This window comes from Lissotriton helveticus, chromosome 1_2 (genome assembly GCF_964261635.1).
Source record: "Lissotriton helveticus chromosome 1_2, aLisHel1.1, whole genome shotgun sequence".
NCBI classification, from domain to species: Eukaryota; Metazoa; Chordata; class Amphibia; order Caudata; family Salamandridae; genus Lissotriton; species Lissotriton helveticus.
In genome coordinates this window covers 338396560-338413418 of record NC_136058.1, presented here as the reverse complement: position 1 = coordinate 338413418, position 16859 = coordinate 338396560, and the positions used below count along the sequence as shown (strand labels likewise).

Sequence of the window (16859 nt, the reverse complement as noted above, 5' to 3'; positions counted from 1 at the left end):
TATTATCAAGAAATTATTTCATTGAAATAAATATCTATCTATCGATCTGTCTATCTAGCTATCTTTCTAACTATCAATATATATATTTATATATATATATATATATATCTATATAATCAGCTCACTTTACCATTTGCAGCTTATAACTATTAGCCACCAGGGGTCACTACTAACCAAAAGCAGTCATTCTACTTGTAAATTGTGCCAATCGAGTGGAACAGCAGCCTAGGATTCACCACTGCTTCATCTAATTTTCCAAGAGAATGCAGATGTAAAGTGTTTTTGATGGTACGCCTGTGCATATTGAAATATTCAGAGCATATTATGAATTTCAGTTAATACATCAGTAAGCATTTTGTCCATTGGTGAATTCAACCTTTTTTCTCAATCGGAATAGGCAAGGATAATGACAGATATATTTTACAATGTTAAAAAGTACATAATTTTATTTAATTGTGTGAATAAAAGGAATCGCCTCCCCGTCGGGGAATTGAACCCCGGTCTCCCGCGTGACAGGCGGGGATACGGACCACTATACTAACGAGGACTTATTGGCATCAGTTAAACAGTGCTCACCTCCTTGCGGTTAAGGCATACCCTCGATCAATTCACAGTATTGTAATAGGCAGATTTGCTGCTTTTGGTTAGGACAAGTAATCTTTTTTCCTAAATATTACAATACAGAAATTCCTAGCCAAAAACAATCAGTTTTATCAAGAAATTATTTAATTGAAATAAATATCTATCTATCGATCTGTCTATCTGGCTATCTTTCTAACTATCAATATATATATATATCTATATAATCAGCTCACTTTACCATTTGCAGCTTATAACTATTAGCCACCAGGGGTCACTACTAACCAAAAGCAGTCATTCTACTTGTAAATTTTGCCAATCGAGTGGAACAGCAGCCTAGGATTCACCACTGCTTCATCTCATTTTCCAAGAGAATGCAGATGTAAAGTGTTTTTGATGGTACGCCTGTGCATATTGAAATATTCAGAGCATATTCTGAATTTCAGTTAACACATCAGTAAGCATTTTGGCCATCACTGAATTCAACCTTTTTTCTCAATCGGAATAGGCATGGATAATGACAGATATATTTTACAATGTTAGAAAGTACATCATTTTATTTAATTGTGTGAATAAAAGGAATCGCCTCCCCGTCGGGGAATTGAACCCCGGTCTCCCTTGTGACAGGAGGGGATACTCACCACTATACTAACGAGGACTTACTGGCATCAGTTAAACAGTGCTCACCTCCTTGGGGTTAAGGCATACCCTCGATCAATTCACAGTATTGTAATAGGCAGATTTGCTGCTTGTGGTTAGGGCAAGTCATCTTTTTTCCTAAATATTTCAATACAGAAATTCCTTGCCAAAAACAATCAGTATTATCAAGAAATTATTTCATTGAAATAAATATCTATCTATCGATGTGTCTATCTAGCTATCTTTCTAACTATCAATATATATATTTATATATATATATATCTATATAATCAGCTCACTTTACCATTTGCAGCTTATAACTATTAGCCACCAGGGGTCACTACTAACCAAAAGCAGTCATTCTACTTGTAAATTGTGCCAATCGAGTGGAACAGCAGCCTAGGATTCACCTCTGCTTCATCTCATTTTCCAAGAGAATGCAGATGTAAAGTGTTTTTGATAGTACGCCTCTGCATATTGAAATATTCAGAGCATATTCTGAATTTCAGTTAACACATCAGTAAGCATTTTGTTCATCACTGAATTCAACCTTTTTTCTCAATCGGAATAGGCATGGATAATGACAGGTATATTTTACAATGTTAGAAAGTACATCATTTTATTTAATTGTGTGAATAAAAGGAATCGCCTCCCTGTCGGGGAATTGAACCCCGGTCTCCCGCGTGACAGGCGGGGATACTGACCACTATACTAACGAGGACTTATCGGCGTCAGTTAAACAGTGCTCACCTCCTTTGGGTTAAGGCATACCCTCGATCAATTCACAGTATTGTAATAGGCAGATTTGCTGCTTTTGGTTAGGACAAGTCATCTTTTTCCTAAATATTTCAATACAGAAATTCCTTGCCAAAAACAATCAGTATTATTAAGAAATTATTTCATTGAAATAAATATCTATCTATCGATGTGTCTATCTAGCTATCTTTCTAACTATCAATATATATATTTATATATATATATATCTATATAATCAGCTCACTTTACCATTTGCAACTTATAACTATTAGCCACCAGGGGTCACTACTAACCAAAAGCAGTCATTCTACTTGTAAATTGTGCCAATCGAGTGGAACAGCAGCCTAGGATTCACCACTGCTTCATCTCATTTTCCAAGAGAATGCAGATGTAAAGTGTTTTTGATGGTACGCCTGTGCATATTGAAATATTCAGAGCATATTATGAATTTCAGTTAACACATCAGTAAGCATTTTGTCCATCAGTGAATTCAACCTTTTTTTCTCAATCGGAATAGGCAAGGATAATGACAGATATATTTTACAATGTTAGAAAGTTCATCATTTTATTTAATTGTGTGAATAAAAGGAATCGCCTCCCCATCGGGGAATCGAAACGCGGTCTCCCGCGTGACAGGCGGGGATACTGACCACTATACTAACGAGGACTTATTGGCATCAGTTAAACAGTGCTCACCTCCTTGGGGTTAAGGCATACCCTCGATCAATTCACAGTATTGTAATAGGCAGATTTGCTGCTTTTGGTTAGGACAAGTCATCTTTTTTCCTAAATATTTCAATACAGAAATTCCTTGCCAAAAACAATCAGTATTATCAAGAAATTATTTCATTGAAATAAATATCTATCTATCGATCTGTCTATCTAGCTATCTTTCTAACTATCAATATATATATTTATATATATATATATATATATCTATATAATCAGCTCACTTTACCATTTGCAGCTTATAACTATTAGCCACCAGGGGTCACTACTAACCAAAAGCAGTCATTCTACTTGTAAATTGTGCCAATCGAGTGGAACAGCAGCCTAGGATTCACCACTGCTTCATCTAATTTTCCAAGAGAATGCAGATGTAAAGTGTTTTTGATGGTACGCCTGTGCATATTGAAATATTCAGAGCATATTATGAATTTCAGTTAATACATCAGTAAGCATTTTGTCCATTGGTGAATTCAACCTTTTTTCTCAATCGGAATAGGCAAGGATAATGACAGATATATTTTACAATGTTAAAAAGTACATAATTTTATTTAATTGTGTGAATAAAAGGAATCGCCTCCCCGTCGGGGAATTGAACCCCGGTCTCCCGCGTGACAGGCGGGGATACGGACCACTATACTAACGAGGACTTATTGGCATCAGTTAAACAGTGCTCACCTCCTTGCGGTTAAGGCATACCCTCGATCAATTCACAGTATTGTAATAGGCAGATTTGCTGCTTTTGGTTAGGACAAGTAATCTTTTTTCCTAAATATTACAATACAGAAATTCCTAGCCAAAAACAATCAGTTTTATCAAGAAATTATTTAATTGAAATAAATATCTATCTATCGATCTGTCTATCTGGCTATCTTTCTAACTATCAATATATATATATATCTATATAATCAGCTCACTTTACCATTTGCAGCTTATAACTATTAGCCACCAGGGGTCACTACTAACCAAAAGCAGTCATTCTACTTGTAAATTTTGCCAATCGAGTGGAACAGCAGCCTAGGATTCACCACTGCTTCATCTCATTTTCCAAGAGAATGCAGATGTAAAGTGTTTTTGATGGTACGCCTGTGCATATTGAAATATTCAGAGCATATTCTGAATTTCAGTTAACACATCAGTAAGCATTTTGGCCATCACTGAATTCAACCTTTTTTCTCAATCGGAATAGGCATGGATAATGACAGATATATTTTACAATGTTAGAAAGTACATCATTTTATTTAATTGTGTGAATAAAAGGAATCGCCTCCCCGTCGGGGAATTGAACCCCGGTCTCCCTTGTGACAGGAGGGGATACTCACCACTATACTAACGAGGACTTACTGGCATCAGTTAAACAGTGCTCACCTCCTTGGGGTTAAGGCATACCCTCGATCAATTCACAGTATTGTAATAGGCAGATTTGCTGCTTGTGGTTAGGGCAAGTCATCTTTTTTCCTAAATATTTCAATACAGAAATTCCTTGCCAAAAACAATCAGTATTATCAAGAAATTATTTCATTGAAATAAATATCTATCTATCGATGTGTCTATCTAGCTATCTTTCTAACTATCAATATATATATTTATATATATATATATCTATATAATCAGCTCACTTTACCATTTGCAGCTTATAACTATTAGCCACCAGGGGTCACTACTAACCAAAAGCAGTCATTCTACTTGTAAATTGTGCCAATCGAGTGGAACAGCAGCCTAGGATTCACCTCTGCTTCATCTCATTTTCCAAGAGAATGCAGATGTAAAGTGTTTTTGATAGTACGCCTCTGCATATTGAAATATTCAGAGCATATTCTGAATTTCAGTTAACACATCAGTAAGCATTTTGTTCATCACTGAATTCAACCTTTTTTCTCAATCGGAATAGGCATGGATAATGACAGGTATATTTTACAATGTTAGAAAGTACATCATTTTATTTAATTGTGTGAATAAAAGGAATCGCCTCCCTGTCGGGGAATTGAACCCCGGTCTCCCGCGTGACAGGCGGGGATACTGACCACTATACTAACGAGGACTTATCGGCGTCAGTTAAACAGTGCTCACCTCCTTTGGGTTAAGGCATACCCTCGATCAATTCACAGTATTGTAATAGGCAGATTTGCTGCTTTTGGTTAGGACAAGTCATCTTTTTCCTAAATATTTCAATACAGAAATTCCTTGCCAAAAACAATCAGTATTATTAAGAAATTATTTCATTGAAATAAATATCTATCTATCGATGTGTCTATCTAGCTATCTTTCTAACTATCAATATATATATTTATATATATATATATCTATATAATCAGCTCACTTTACCATTTGCAACTTATAACTATTAGCCACCAGGGGTCACTACTAACCAAAAGCAGTCATTCTACTTGTAAATTGTGCCAATCGAGTGGAACAGCAGCCTAGGATTCACCACTGCTTCATCTCATTTTCCAAGAGAATGCAGATGTAAAGTGTTTTTGATGGTACGCCTGTGCATATTGAAATATTCAGAGCATATTATGAATTTCAGTTAACACATCAGTAAGCATTTTGTCCATCAGTGAATTCAACCTTTTTTTCTCAATCGGAATAGGCAAGGATAATGACAGATATATTTTACAATGTTAGAAAGTTCATCATTTTATTTAATTGTGTGAATAAAAGGAATCGCCTCCCCATCGGGGAATCGAAACGCGGTCTCCCGCGTGACAGGCGGGGATACTGACCACTATACTAACGAGGACTTATTGGCATCAGTTAAACAGTGCTCACCTCCTTGGGGTTAAGGCATACCCTCGATCAATTCACAGTATTGTAATAGGCAGATTTGCTGCTTTTGGTTAGGACAAGTCATCTTTTTTCCTAAATATTTCAATACAGAAATTCCTTGCCAAAAACAATCAGTATTATCAAGAAATTATTTCATTGAAATAAATATCTATCTATCGATCTGTCTATCTAGCTATCTTTCTAACTATCAATATATATATTTATATATATATATATATATCTATATAATCAGCTCACTTTACCATTTGCAGCTTATAACTATTAGCCACCAGGGGTCACTACTAACCAAAAGCAGTCATTCTACTTGTAAATTGTGCCAATCGAGTGGAACAGCAGCCTAGGATTCACCACTGCTTCATCTCATTTTCCAAGAGAATGCAGATGTAAAGTGTTTTTGATGGTACGCCTGTGCATATTGAAATATTCAGAGCATATTCTGAATTTCAGTTAACACATCAGTAAGCATTTTGGCCATCAGTGAATTCAACCTTTTTTCTCAATCGGAATAGGCAAGGATAATGACAGATATATTTTACAATGTTAGAAAGTACATCATTTCATTTAATTTTGTGAATAAAAGGAATCGCCTCCCTGTCGGGGAATTGAACCCCGGTCTCCCGCCTGACAGGCGGGGATACTGACCACTATACTAACGAGGACTTATTGACATCAGTTAAACAGTGCTCACCTCCTTGGGGTTAAGGCATACCCTCGATCAATTCACAGTATTGTAATAGGCAGATGTGCTGCTTTTGGTTAGGACAAGTCATCTTTTTTCCTAAATATTACAATACAGAAATTCCTAGCCAAAAACAATCAGTTTTATCAAGAAATTATTTCATTGAAATAAATATCTATCTATCGATCTGTCTATCTAGCTATCTTTCTAACTATCAATATATATATTTATATATATATATATCTATATAATCAGCTCACTTTACCATTTGCAGCTTATAACTATTAGCCCCCAGGGGTCACTACTAACCAAAAGCAGTCATTCTACTTGTAAATTGTGCCAATCGAGTGGAACAGCAGCCTAGGATTCACCACTGCTTCATCTCATTTTCCAAGAGAATGCAGATGTAAAGTGTTTTTGATGGTACGCCTGTGCATATTGAAATATTCAGAGCATATTATGAATTTCAGTTAACACATCAGTAAGCATTTTGTCCATCGGTGAATTCAACCTTTTTTCTCAATCGGAATAGGCAAGGATAATGACAGATATATTTTACAATGTTAAAAAGTACATCATTTTATTTAATTGTGTGAATAAAAGGAATCGCCTCCCTGTCGGGGAATTGAACCCCGGTCTCCCGCCTGACAGGCGGGGATACTGACCACTATACTAACGAGGACTTATTGACATCAGTGAAACAGTGCTCACCTCCTTGGGGTTAAGGCATACCCTCGATCAATTCACAGTATTGTAATAGGCAGATGTGCTGCTTTTGGTTAGGACAAGTCATCTTTTTTCCTAAATATTACAATACAGAAATTCCTAGCCAAAAACAATCAGTTTTATCAAGAAATTATTTCATTGAAATAAATATCTATCTATCGATCTGTCTATCTGGGTATCTTTCTAACTATCAATATATATATTTATATATATATATATCTATATAATCAGCTCACTTTACCATTTGCAGCTTATAACTATTAGCCACCAGGGGTCACTACTAACCAAAAGCAGTCATTCTACTTGTAAATTGTGCCAATCGAGTGGAACAGCAGCCTAGGATTCACCTCTGCTTCATCTCATTTTCCAAGAGAATGCAGATGTAAAGTGTTTTTGATAGTACGCCTCTGCATATTGAAATATTCAGAGCATATTCTGAATTTCAGTTAACACATCAGTAAGCATTTTGGCCATCACTGAATTCAACCTTTTTTCTCAATCGGAATAGGCATGGATAATGACAGGTATATTTTACAATGTTAGAAAGTACATCATTTTATTTAATTGTGTGAATAAAAGGAATCGCCTCCCTGTCGGGGAATTGAACCCCGGTCTCCCGCGTGACAGGCGGGGATACTGACCACTATACTAACGAGGACTTATTGGCGTCAGTGAAACAGTGCTCACCTCCTTGGGGTTAAGGCATACCCTCGATCAATTCACAGTATTGTAATAGGCAGATTTGCTGCCTTTGGTCAGGACAAGTCATCTTTTTTCCTAAATATTTCAATACAGAAATTCCTTGACAAAAACAATCAGTATTATAAAGAAATTATTTCATTGAAATAAATATCTATCTATCGATGTGTCTATCTAGCTATCTTTCTAACTATCAATATATATATTTATATATATATATATCTATATAATCAGCTCACTTTACCATTTGCAGCTTATAACTATTAGCCACCAGGGGTCACTACTAACCAAAAGCAGTCATTCTACTTGTAAATTGTGCCAATCGAGTGGAACAGCAGCCTAGGATTCACCTCTGCTTCATCTCATTTTCCAAGAGAATGCAGATGTAAAGTGTTTTTGATAGTACGCCTCTGCATATTGAAATATTCAGAGCATATTCTGAATTTCAGTTAACACATCAGTAAGCATTTTGGCCATCACTGAATTCAACCTTTTTTCTCAATCGGAATAGGCATGGATAATGACAGGTATATTTTACAATGTTAGAAAGTACATCATTTTATTTAATTGTGTGAATAAAAGGAATCGCCTCCCTGTCGGGGAATTGAACCCCGGTCTCCCGCGTGACAGGCGGGAATACTGACCACTATACTAACGAGGACTTATCGGCGTCAGTTAAACAGTGCTCACCTCCTTTGGGTTAAGGCATACCCTCGATCAATTCACAGTATTGTAATAGGCAGATTTGCTGCTTTTGGTTAGGACAAGTCATCTTTTTCCTAAATATTTCAATACAGAAATTCCTTGCCAAAAACAATCAGTAATATTAAGAAATTATTTCATTGAAATAAATATCTATCTATCGATGTGTCTATCTAGCTATCTTTCTAACTATCAATATATATATTTATATATATATATATCTATATAATCAGCTCACTTTACCATTTGCAACTTATAACTATTAGCCACCAGGGGTCACTACTAACCAAAAGCAGTCATTCTACTTGTAAATTGTGCCAATCGAGTGGAACAGCAGCCTAGGATTCACCACTGCTTCATCTCATTTTCCAAGAGAATGCAGATGTAAAGTGTTTTTGATGGTACGCCTGTGCATATTGAAATATTCAGAGCATATTATGAATTTCAGTTAACACATCAGTAAGCATTTTGTCCATCAGTGAATTCAACCTTTTTTCTCAATCGGAATAGGCAAGGATAATGACAGATATATTTTACAATGTTAGAAAGTACATCATTTAATTTAATTGTGTGAATAAATGGAATCGCCTAACTGTCGGGGAATTGAACCCCGGTCTCCCATGTGACAGGCGGGGATACTGACCACTATACTAACGAGGACTTATTGACATCACTTAAACAGTGCTCACCTCCTTGGGGTTAAGGCATACCCTCGATCAATTCACAGTATTGTAATAGGCAGATTTGCTGCTTTTCGTTAGGACAAGAAATCTTTTTTCCTAAATATTACAATACAGAAATTCCTAGCCAAAAACAATCAGTTTTATCAAGAAATTATTTCATTGAAATAAATATCTATCTATCGATCTGTCTATCTAGCTATCTTTCTAACTATCAATATATATATTTATATATATATATATATCTATATAATCAGCTCACTTTACCATTTGCAGCTTATAACTATTAGCCACCAGGGGTCACTACTAACCAAAAGCAGTCATTCTACTTGTAAATTGTGCCAATCGAGTGGAACAGCAGCCTAGGATTCACCACTGCTTCATCTCATTTTCCAAGAGAATGCAGATGTAAAGTGTTTTTGATGGTACGCCTGTGCATATTGAAATATTCAGAGCATATTCTGAATTTCAGTTAACACATCAGTAAGCATTTTGGCCATCAGTGAATTCAACCTTTTTTCTCAATCGGAATAGGCAAGGATAATGACAGATATATTTTACAATGTTAGAAAGTACATCATTTCATTTAATTTTGTGAATAAAAGGAATCGCCTCCCTGTCGGGGAATTGAACCCCGGTCTCCCGCCTGACAGGCGGGGATACTGCCCACTATACTAACGAGGACTTATTGACATCAGTTAAACAGTGCTCACCTCCTTGGGGTTAAGGCATACCCTCGATCAATTCACAGTATTGTAATAGGCAGATGTGCTGCTTTTGGTTAGGACAAGTCATCTTTTTTCCTAAATATTACAATACAGAAATTCCTAGCCAAAAACAATCAGTTTTATCAAGAAATTATTTCATTGAAATAAATATCTATCTATCGATCTGTCTATCTAGCTATCTTTCTAACTATCAATATATATATTTATATATATATATATCTATATAATCAGCTCACTTTACCATTTGCAGCTTATAACTATTAGCCACCAGGGGTCACTACTAACCAAAAGCAGTCATTCTACTTGTAAATTGTGCCAATCGAGTGGAACAGCAGCCTAGGATTCACCACTGCTTCATCTCATTTTCCAAGAGAATGCAGATGTAAAGTGTTTTTGATGGTACGCCTGTGCATATTGAAATATTCAGAGCATATTATGAATTTCAGTTAACACATCAGTAAGCATTTTGTCCATCGGTGAATTCAACCTTTTTTCTCAATCGGAATAGGCAAGGATAATGACAGATATATTTTACAATGTTAAAAAGTACATCATTTTATTTAATTGTGTGAATAAAAGGAATCGCCTCCCCGTCGGGGAATTGAACCCCGGTCTCCCGCGTGACAGGCGGGGATACTGACCACTATACTAACGAGGACTTATTGGCATCAGTTAAACAGTGCTCACCTCCTTGGGGTTAAGGCATACCCTCGATCAATTCACAGTATTGTAATAGGCAGATTTGCTGCTTTTGGTTAGGACAAGTAATCTTTTTTCATAAATATTACAATACAGAAATTCCTAGCCAAAAACAATCAGTTTTATCAAGAAATTATTTAATTGAAATAAATATCTATCTATCGATCTGTCTATCTGGGTATCTTTCTAACTATCAATATATATATTTATATATATATATATCTATATAATCAGCTCACTTTACCATTTGCAGCTTATAACTATTAGCCACCAGGGGTCACTACTAACCAAAAGCAGTCATTCTACTTGTAAATTGTGCCAATCGAGTGGAACAGCAGCCTAGGATTCACCTCTGCTTCATCTCATTTTCCAAGAGAATGCAGATGTAAAGTGTTTTTGATAGTACGCCTCTGCATATTGAAATATTCAGAGCATATTCTGAATTTCAGTTAACACATCAGTAAGCATTTTGGCCATCAGTGAATTCAACCTTTTTTCTCAATCGGAATAGGCAAGGATAATGACAGATATATTTTACAATGTTAGAAAGTACATTATTTTATTTAATTGTGTGAATAAAAGGAATCGCCTCCCTGCCGGGGAATTGAACCCCGGTCTCCCGCGTGACAGGCGGGGATACTGACCACTATACTAACGAGGACTTATTGACATCAGTTAAACAGTGCTCACCTCCTTGGGGTTAAGGCATACCCTCGATCAATTCACAGTATTGTAATAGGCAGATTTGCTGCTTTTGGTTAGGACAAGTCATCTTTTTTCCTAAATATTTCAATACAGAAATTCCTAGCCAAAAACAATCAGTATTATCAAGAAATTATTTCATTGAAATAAATATCTATCTATCGATCTGTCTATCTGGCTATCTTTCTAACTATCAATATATATATTTATATATATCTATATCTATATAATCAGCTCACTTTATCATTTGCAGCTTATAACTATTAGCCACCAGGGGTCACTACTAACTAAAAGCAGTCATTCTACTTGTAAATTGTGCCAATCGAGTGGAACAGCAGCCTAGGATTCACCACTGCTTCATCTCATTTTCCAAGAGAATGCAGATGTAAAGTGTTTTTGATGGTACACCTGTGCATATTGAAATATTCAGAGCATATTATGAATTTCAGTTAACACATCAGTAAGCATTTTGTCCATCGGTGAATTCAACCTTTTTTCTCAATCGGAATAGGCAAGGATAATGACAGATATATTTTACAATGTTAGAAAGTACATCATTTTATTTAATTGTGTGAATAAAAGGAATCACCTCCCCGTCGGGTAATTGAACCCCGGTCTCCCGCGTGACAGGCGGGGATACTAACCACTATACTAACGAGGACTTTATGGCATCAGTTAAACAGTGCTCACCTCCTTGGGGTTAAGGCATACCATCGATCAATTCACAGTATTGTAATAGGCAGATTTGCTGCTTTTCGTTAGGACAAGTAATCTTTTTTCCTAAATATTACAATACAGAAATTCCTAGCCAAAAACAATCAGTTTTATCAAGAAATTATTTCATTGAAATAAATATCTATCTATCGATCTGTCTATCTGGCTATCTTTCTAACTATCAATATATATATTTATATATATATATATCTATATAATCAGCTCACTTTACCATTTGCAGCTTATAACTATTAGCCACCAGGGGTCACTACTAACCAAAAGCAGTCATTCTACTTGTAAATTGTGCCAATCGAGTGTAACAGCAGCCTAGGATTCACCACTGCTTCATCTCATTTTCCAAGAGAATGCAGATGTAAAGTGTTTTTGATGGTACGCCTGTGCATATTGAAATATTCAGAGCATATTCTGAATTTCAGTTAACACATCAGTAAGCATTTTGGCCATCAGTGAATTCAACCTTTTTTCTCAATCTGAATAGGCAAGGATAATGACAGATATATTTTACAATGTTAGAAAGTACATTATTTTATTTAATTGTGTGAATAAAAGGAATCGCCTCCCTGTCGGGGAATTGAACCCCGGTCTCCCGCGTGACAGGCGGGGATACTGACCACTATACTAACGAGGACTTATTGACATCAGTTAAACAGTGCTCACCTCCTTGGGGTTAAGGCATACCCTCGATCAATTCACAGTATTGTAATAGGCAGATTTGCTGCTTTTGGTTAGGACAAGTCATCTTTTTTCCTAAATATTTCAATACAGAAATTCCTAGCCAAAAACAATCAGTATTATCAAGAAATTATTTCATTGAAATAAATATCTATCTATCGATCTGTCTATCTGGCTATCTTTCTAACTATCAATATATATATTTATATATATCTATATCTATATAATCAGCTCACTTTATCATTTGCAGCTTATAACTATTAGCCACCAGGGGTCACTACTAACTAAAAGCAGTCATTCTACTTGTAAATTGTGCCAATCGAGTGGAACAGCAGCCTAGGATTCACCACTGCTTCATCTCATTTTCCAAGAGAATGCAGATGTAAAGTGTTTTTGATGGTACGCCTGTGCATATTGAAATATTCAGAGCATATTATGAATTTCAGTTAACACATCAGTAAGCATTTTGTCCATCGGTGAATTCAACCTTTTTTCTCAATCGGAATAGGCAAGGATAATGACAGATATATTTTACAATGTTAGAAAGTACATCATTTTATTTAATTGTGTGAATAAAAGGAATCGCCTCCCTGTCGGGCAATTGAACCCCGGTCTCCCGCGTGACAGGCGGTGATACTGACCACTATACTAACGAGGACTTCTTGACATCAGTTAAACAGTGCTCACCTCCTTGGGGTTAAGGCATACCCTCGATCAATTCACAGTATTGTAATAGGCAGATGTGCTGCTTTTGGTTAGGACAAGTCATCTTTTTTCCTAAATATTTCAATACAGAAATTCCTAGCCAAAAACAATCAGTATTATCAAGAAATTATTTCATTGAAATAAATATCTATCTATCGATCTGTCTATCTAGCTATCTTTCTAACTATCAATATATATATTTATATATATATATATCTATATAATCAGCTCACTTTACCATTTGCAGCTTATAACTATTAGCCACCAGGGGTCACTACTAACCAAAAGCAGTCATTCTACTTGTAAATTGTGCCAATCGAGTGGAACAGCAGCCTAGGATTCACCACTGCTTCATCTCATTTTCCAAGAGAATGCAGATGTAAAGTGTTTTTGATGGTACGCCTGTGCATATTGAAATATTCAGAGCATATTATGAACTTCAGTTAACACATCAGTAAGCATTTTGTCCATCGGTGAATTCAACCTTTTTTCTCAATCGGAATAGGCAAGGATAATGACAGATATATTTTACAATGTTAAAAAGTACATCATTTTATTTAATTGTGTGAATAAAAGGAATCGCCTCCCCGTCGGGGAATTGAACCCCGGTCTCCCGCGTGACAGGCGGGGATAGTAACCACTATACTAACGAGGACTTTATGGCATCAGTTAAACAGTGCTCACCTCCTTGGGGTTAAGGCATACCATCGATCAATTCACAGTATTGTAATAGGCAGATTTGCTGCTTTTCGTTAGGACAAGTAATCTTTTTTCCTAAATATTACAATACAGAAATTCCAAGCCAAAAACAATCAGTTTTATCAAGAAATTATTTCATTGAAATAAATATCTATCTATCGATCTGTCTATCTGGCTATCTTTCTAACTATCAATATATATATTTATATATATATATATCTATATAATCAGCTCACTTTACCATTTGCAGCTTATAACTATTAGCCACCAGGGGTCACTACTAACCAAAAGCAGTCATTCTACTTGTAAATTGTGCCAATCGAGTGTAACAGCAGCCTAGGATTCACCACTGCTTCATCTCATTTTCCAAGAGAATGCAGATGTAAAGTGTTTTTGATGGTACGCCTGTGCATATTGAAATATTCAGAGCATATTCTGAATTTCAGTTAACACATCAGTAAGCATTTTGGCCATCAGTGAATTCAACCTTTTTTCTCAATCGGAATAGGCAAGGATAATGACAGATATATTTTACAATGTTAGAAAGTACATCATTTTATTTAATTGTGTGAATAAAAGGAATCGCCTCCATGTCGGGGAATTGAACCCCGGTCTCCCGAGTGACAGGCGGGGATACTGACCACTATACTAACGAGGACTTATTGACATCAGTTAAACAGTGCTCACCTCCTTGGGGTTAAGGCAAACCCTCGATCAATTCACAGTATTGTAATAGGCAGATTTTCTGCTTTTGGTTAGGACAAGTCATCTTTTTTCCTAAATATTTCAATACAGAAATTCCTAGCCAAAAACAATCAGTATTATCAAGAAATTATTTCATTTAAATAAATATCTATCTATCGATCTGTCTATCTAGCTATCTTTCTAACTATCAATATATATAGTTATATATATATATCTATATAATCAGCTCACTTTACCATTTGCAGCTTATAACTATTAGCCACCAGGGGTCACTACTAACCAAAAGCAGTCATTCTACTTGTAAATTGTGCCAATCGAGTGGAACAGCAGCCTAGGATTCACCACTGCTTCATCTCATTTTCCAAGAGAATGCAGATGTAAAGTGTTTTTGATGGTACGCCTGTGCATATTGAAATATTCAGAGCATATTATGAATTTCAGTTAACACATCAGTAAGCATTTTGTCCATCGGTGAATTCAACCTTTTTTCTCAATCGGAATAGGCAAGGATAATGACAGATATATTTTACAATGTTAGAAAGTACATCATTTTATTTAATTGTATGAATAAAAGGAATAGCCTCCCCGTCGGGGAATTGAACCCCGGTCTCCCGCGTGACAGGCGGGGATACTGACCACTATACTAACGAGGACTTATTGGCATCAGTTAAACAGTGCTCACCTCCTTGGGGGTAAGGCATACCCTTGATCAATTCACAGTATTGTAATTGGCAGATTTGCTGCTTTTGGTTAGGACAAGTCATCTTTTTTCCTAAATATTTCAATACAGAAATTCCTAGCCAAAAACAATCAGTATTATCAAGAAATTATTTCATTTAAATAAATATCTATCTATCGATCTGTCTATCTAGCTATCTTTCTAACTATCAATATATATATTTATATATATATATCTATATAATCAGCTCACTTTACCATTTGCAGCTTATAACTATTAGCCACCAGGGGTCACTACTAACCAAAAGCAGTCATTCTACTTGTAAATTGTGCCAATCGAGTGGAACAGCAGCCTAGGATTCACCACTGCTTCATCTCATTTTCCAAGAGAATGCAGATGTAAAGTGTTTTTGATGGTACGCCTGTGCATATTGAAATATTCAGAGCATATTATGAATTTCAGTTAACACATCAGTAAGCATTTTGTCCATCGGTGAATTCAACCTTTTTTCTCAATCGGAATAGGCAAGGATAATGACAGATATATTTTACAATGTTAAAAAGTACATCATTTTATTTAATTGTGTGAATAAAAGGAATCGCCTCCCCGTCGGGGAATTGAACCCCGGTCTCCCGCGTGACAGGCGGGGATACTAACCACTATACTAACGAGGACTTTATGGCATCAGTTAAACAGTGCTCACCTCCTTGGGGTTAAGGCATACCATCGATCAATTCACTGTATTGTAATTGGCAGATTTGCTGCTTTTCGTTAGGACAAGTAATCTTTTTTCCTAAATATTTCAATACAGAAATTCCTAGCCAAAAACAATCAGTATTATCAAGAAATTATTTCATTGAAATAAATATCTATCTATCGATCTGTCTATCTAGCTATCTTTCTAACTATCAATATATATATTTATATATATATATATATATATCTATATAATCAGCTCACTTTACCATTTGCAGCTTATAACTATTAGCCACCAGGGGTCACTACTAACCAAAAGCAATCATTCTACTTGTAAATTGTGCCAATCGAGTGGAACAGCAGCCTAGGATTCACCACTGCTTCATCTAATTTTCCAAGAGAATGCAGATGTAAAGTGTTTTTGATGGTACGCCTGTGCATATTGAAATATTCAGAGCATATTATGAATTTCAGTTAATACATCAGTAAGCATTTTGTCCATCGGTGAATTCAACCTTTTTTCTCAATTGGAATAGGCAAGGATAATGACAGATATATTTTACAATGTTAAAAAGTACATAATTTTATTTAATTGTGTGAATAAAAGGAATCGCCTCCCCGTCGGGGAATTGAACCCCGGTCTCCCGCGTGACAGGCGGGGATACGGACCACTATACTAACGAGGACTTATTGGCATCAGTTAAACAGTGCTCACCTCCTTGCGGTTAAGGCATACCCTCGATCAATTCACAGTATTGTAATAGGCAGATTTGCTGCTTTTGGTTAGGACAAGTAATCTTTTTTCCTAAATATTACAATACAGAAATTCCTAGCCAAAAACAATCAGTTTTATCAAGAAATTA

The 16859-nt window shown here is 35.8% G+C and overlaps 11 non-coding genes across 11 annotated transcripts; all 11 read right to left on the bottom strand.

Annotated features, from left to right (window-relative positions):
• Positions 1-475: 475 nt before the first annotated feature.
• On the bottom strand, positions 476-547 carry TRNAD-GUC (transfer RNA aspartic acid (anticodon GUC)). The gene has a single exon. It is a non-coding gene; the product is annotated as a tRNA-Asp (tRNA).
• Positions 548-1867: 1320 nt separating this feature from the next.
• Positions 1868-1939, bottom strand: TRNAD-GUC (transfer RNA aspartic acid (anticodon GUC)). Its single transcript has one exon. It is a non-coding gene; the product is annotated as a tRNA-Asp (tRNA).
• A 1338-nt stretch (positions 1940-3277) lies between these two features.
• On the bottom strand, positions 3278-3349 carry TRNAD-GUC (transfer RNA aspartic acid (anticodon GUC)). Its single transcript has one exon. It is a non-coding gene; the product is annotated as a tRNA-Asp (tRNA).
• Positions 3350-4669: 1320 nt separating this feature from the next.
• On the bottom strand, positions 4670-4741 carry TRNAD-GUC (transfer RNA aspartic acid (anticodon GUC)). Its single transcript has one exon. It is a non-coding gene; the product is annotated as a tRNA-Asp (tRNA).
• A 2740-nt stretch (positions 4742-7481) lies between these two features.
• TRNAD-GUC (transfer RNA aspartic acid (anticodon GUC)) lies at positions 7482-7553 on the bottom strand. Its single transcript has one exon. It is a non-coding gene; the product is annotated as a tRNA-Asp (tRNA).
• Positions 7554-8183: 630 nt separating this feature from the next.
• Positions 8184-8255, bottom strand: TRNAD-GUC (transfer RNA aspartic acid (anticodon GUC)). Its single transcript has one exon. It is a non-coding gene; the product is annotated as a tRNA-Asp (tRNA).
• A 2035-nt stretch (positions 8256-10290) lies between these two features.
• On the bottom strand, positions 10291-10362 carry TRNAD-GUC (transfer RNA aspartic acid (anticodon GUC)). Its single transcript has one exon. It is a non-coding gene; the product is annotated as a tRNA-Asp (tRNA).
• Positions 10363-12396: 2034 nt separating this feature from the next.
• TRNAD-GUC (transfer RNA aspartic acid (anticodon GUC)) lies at positions 12397-12468 on the bottom strand. The gene has a single exon. It is a non-coding gene; the product is annotated as a tRNA-Asp (tRNA).
• A 2734-nt stretch (positions 12469-15202) lies between these two features.
• TRNAD-GUC (transfer RNA aspartic acid (anticodon GUC)) lies at positions 15203-15274 on the bottom strand. The gene has a single exon. It is a non-coding gene; the product is annotated as a tRNA-Asp (tRNA).
• Positions 15275-15902: 628 nt separating this feature from the next.
• TRNAD-GUC (transfer RNA aspartic acid (anticodon GUC)) lies at positions 15903-15974 on the bottom strand. Its single transcript has one exon. It is a non-coding gene; the product is annotated as a tRNA-Asp (tRNA).
• A 636-nt stretch (positions 15975-16610) lies between these two features.
• On the bottom strand, positions 16611-16682 carry TRNAD-GUC (transfer RNA aspartic acid (anticodon GUC)). The gene has a single exon. It is a non-coding gene; the product is annotated as a tRNA-Asp (tRNA).
• Between the last annotated feature and the right edge of the window lie 177 nt (positions 16683-16859).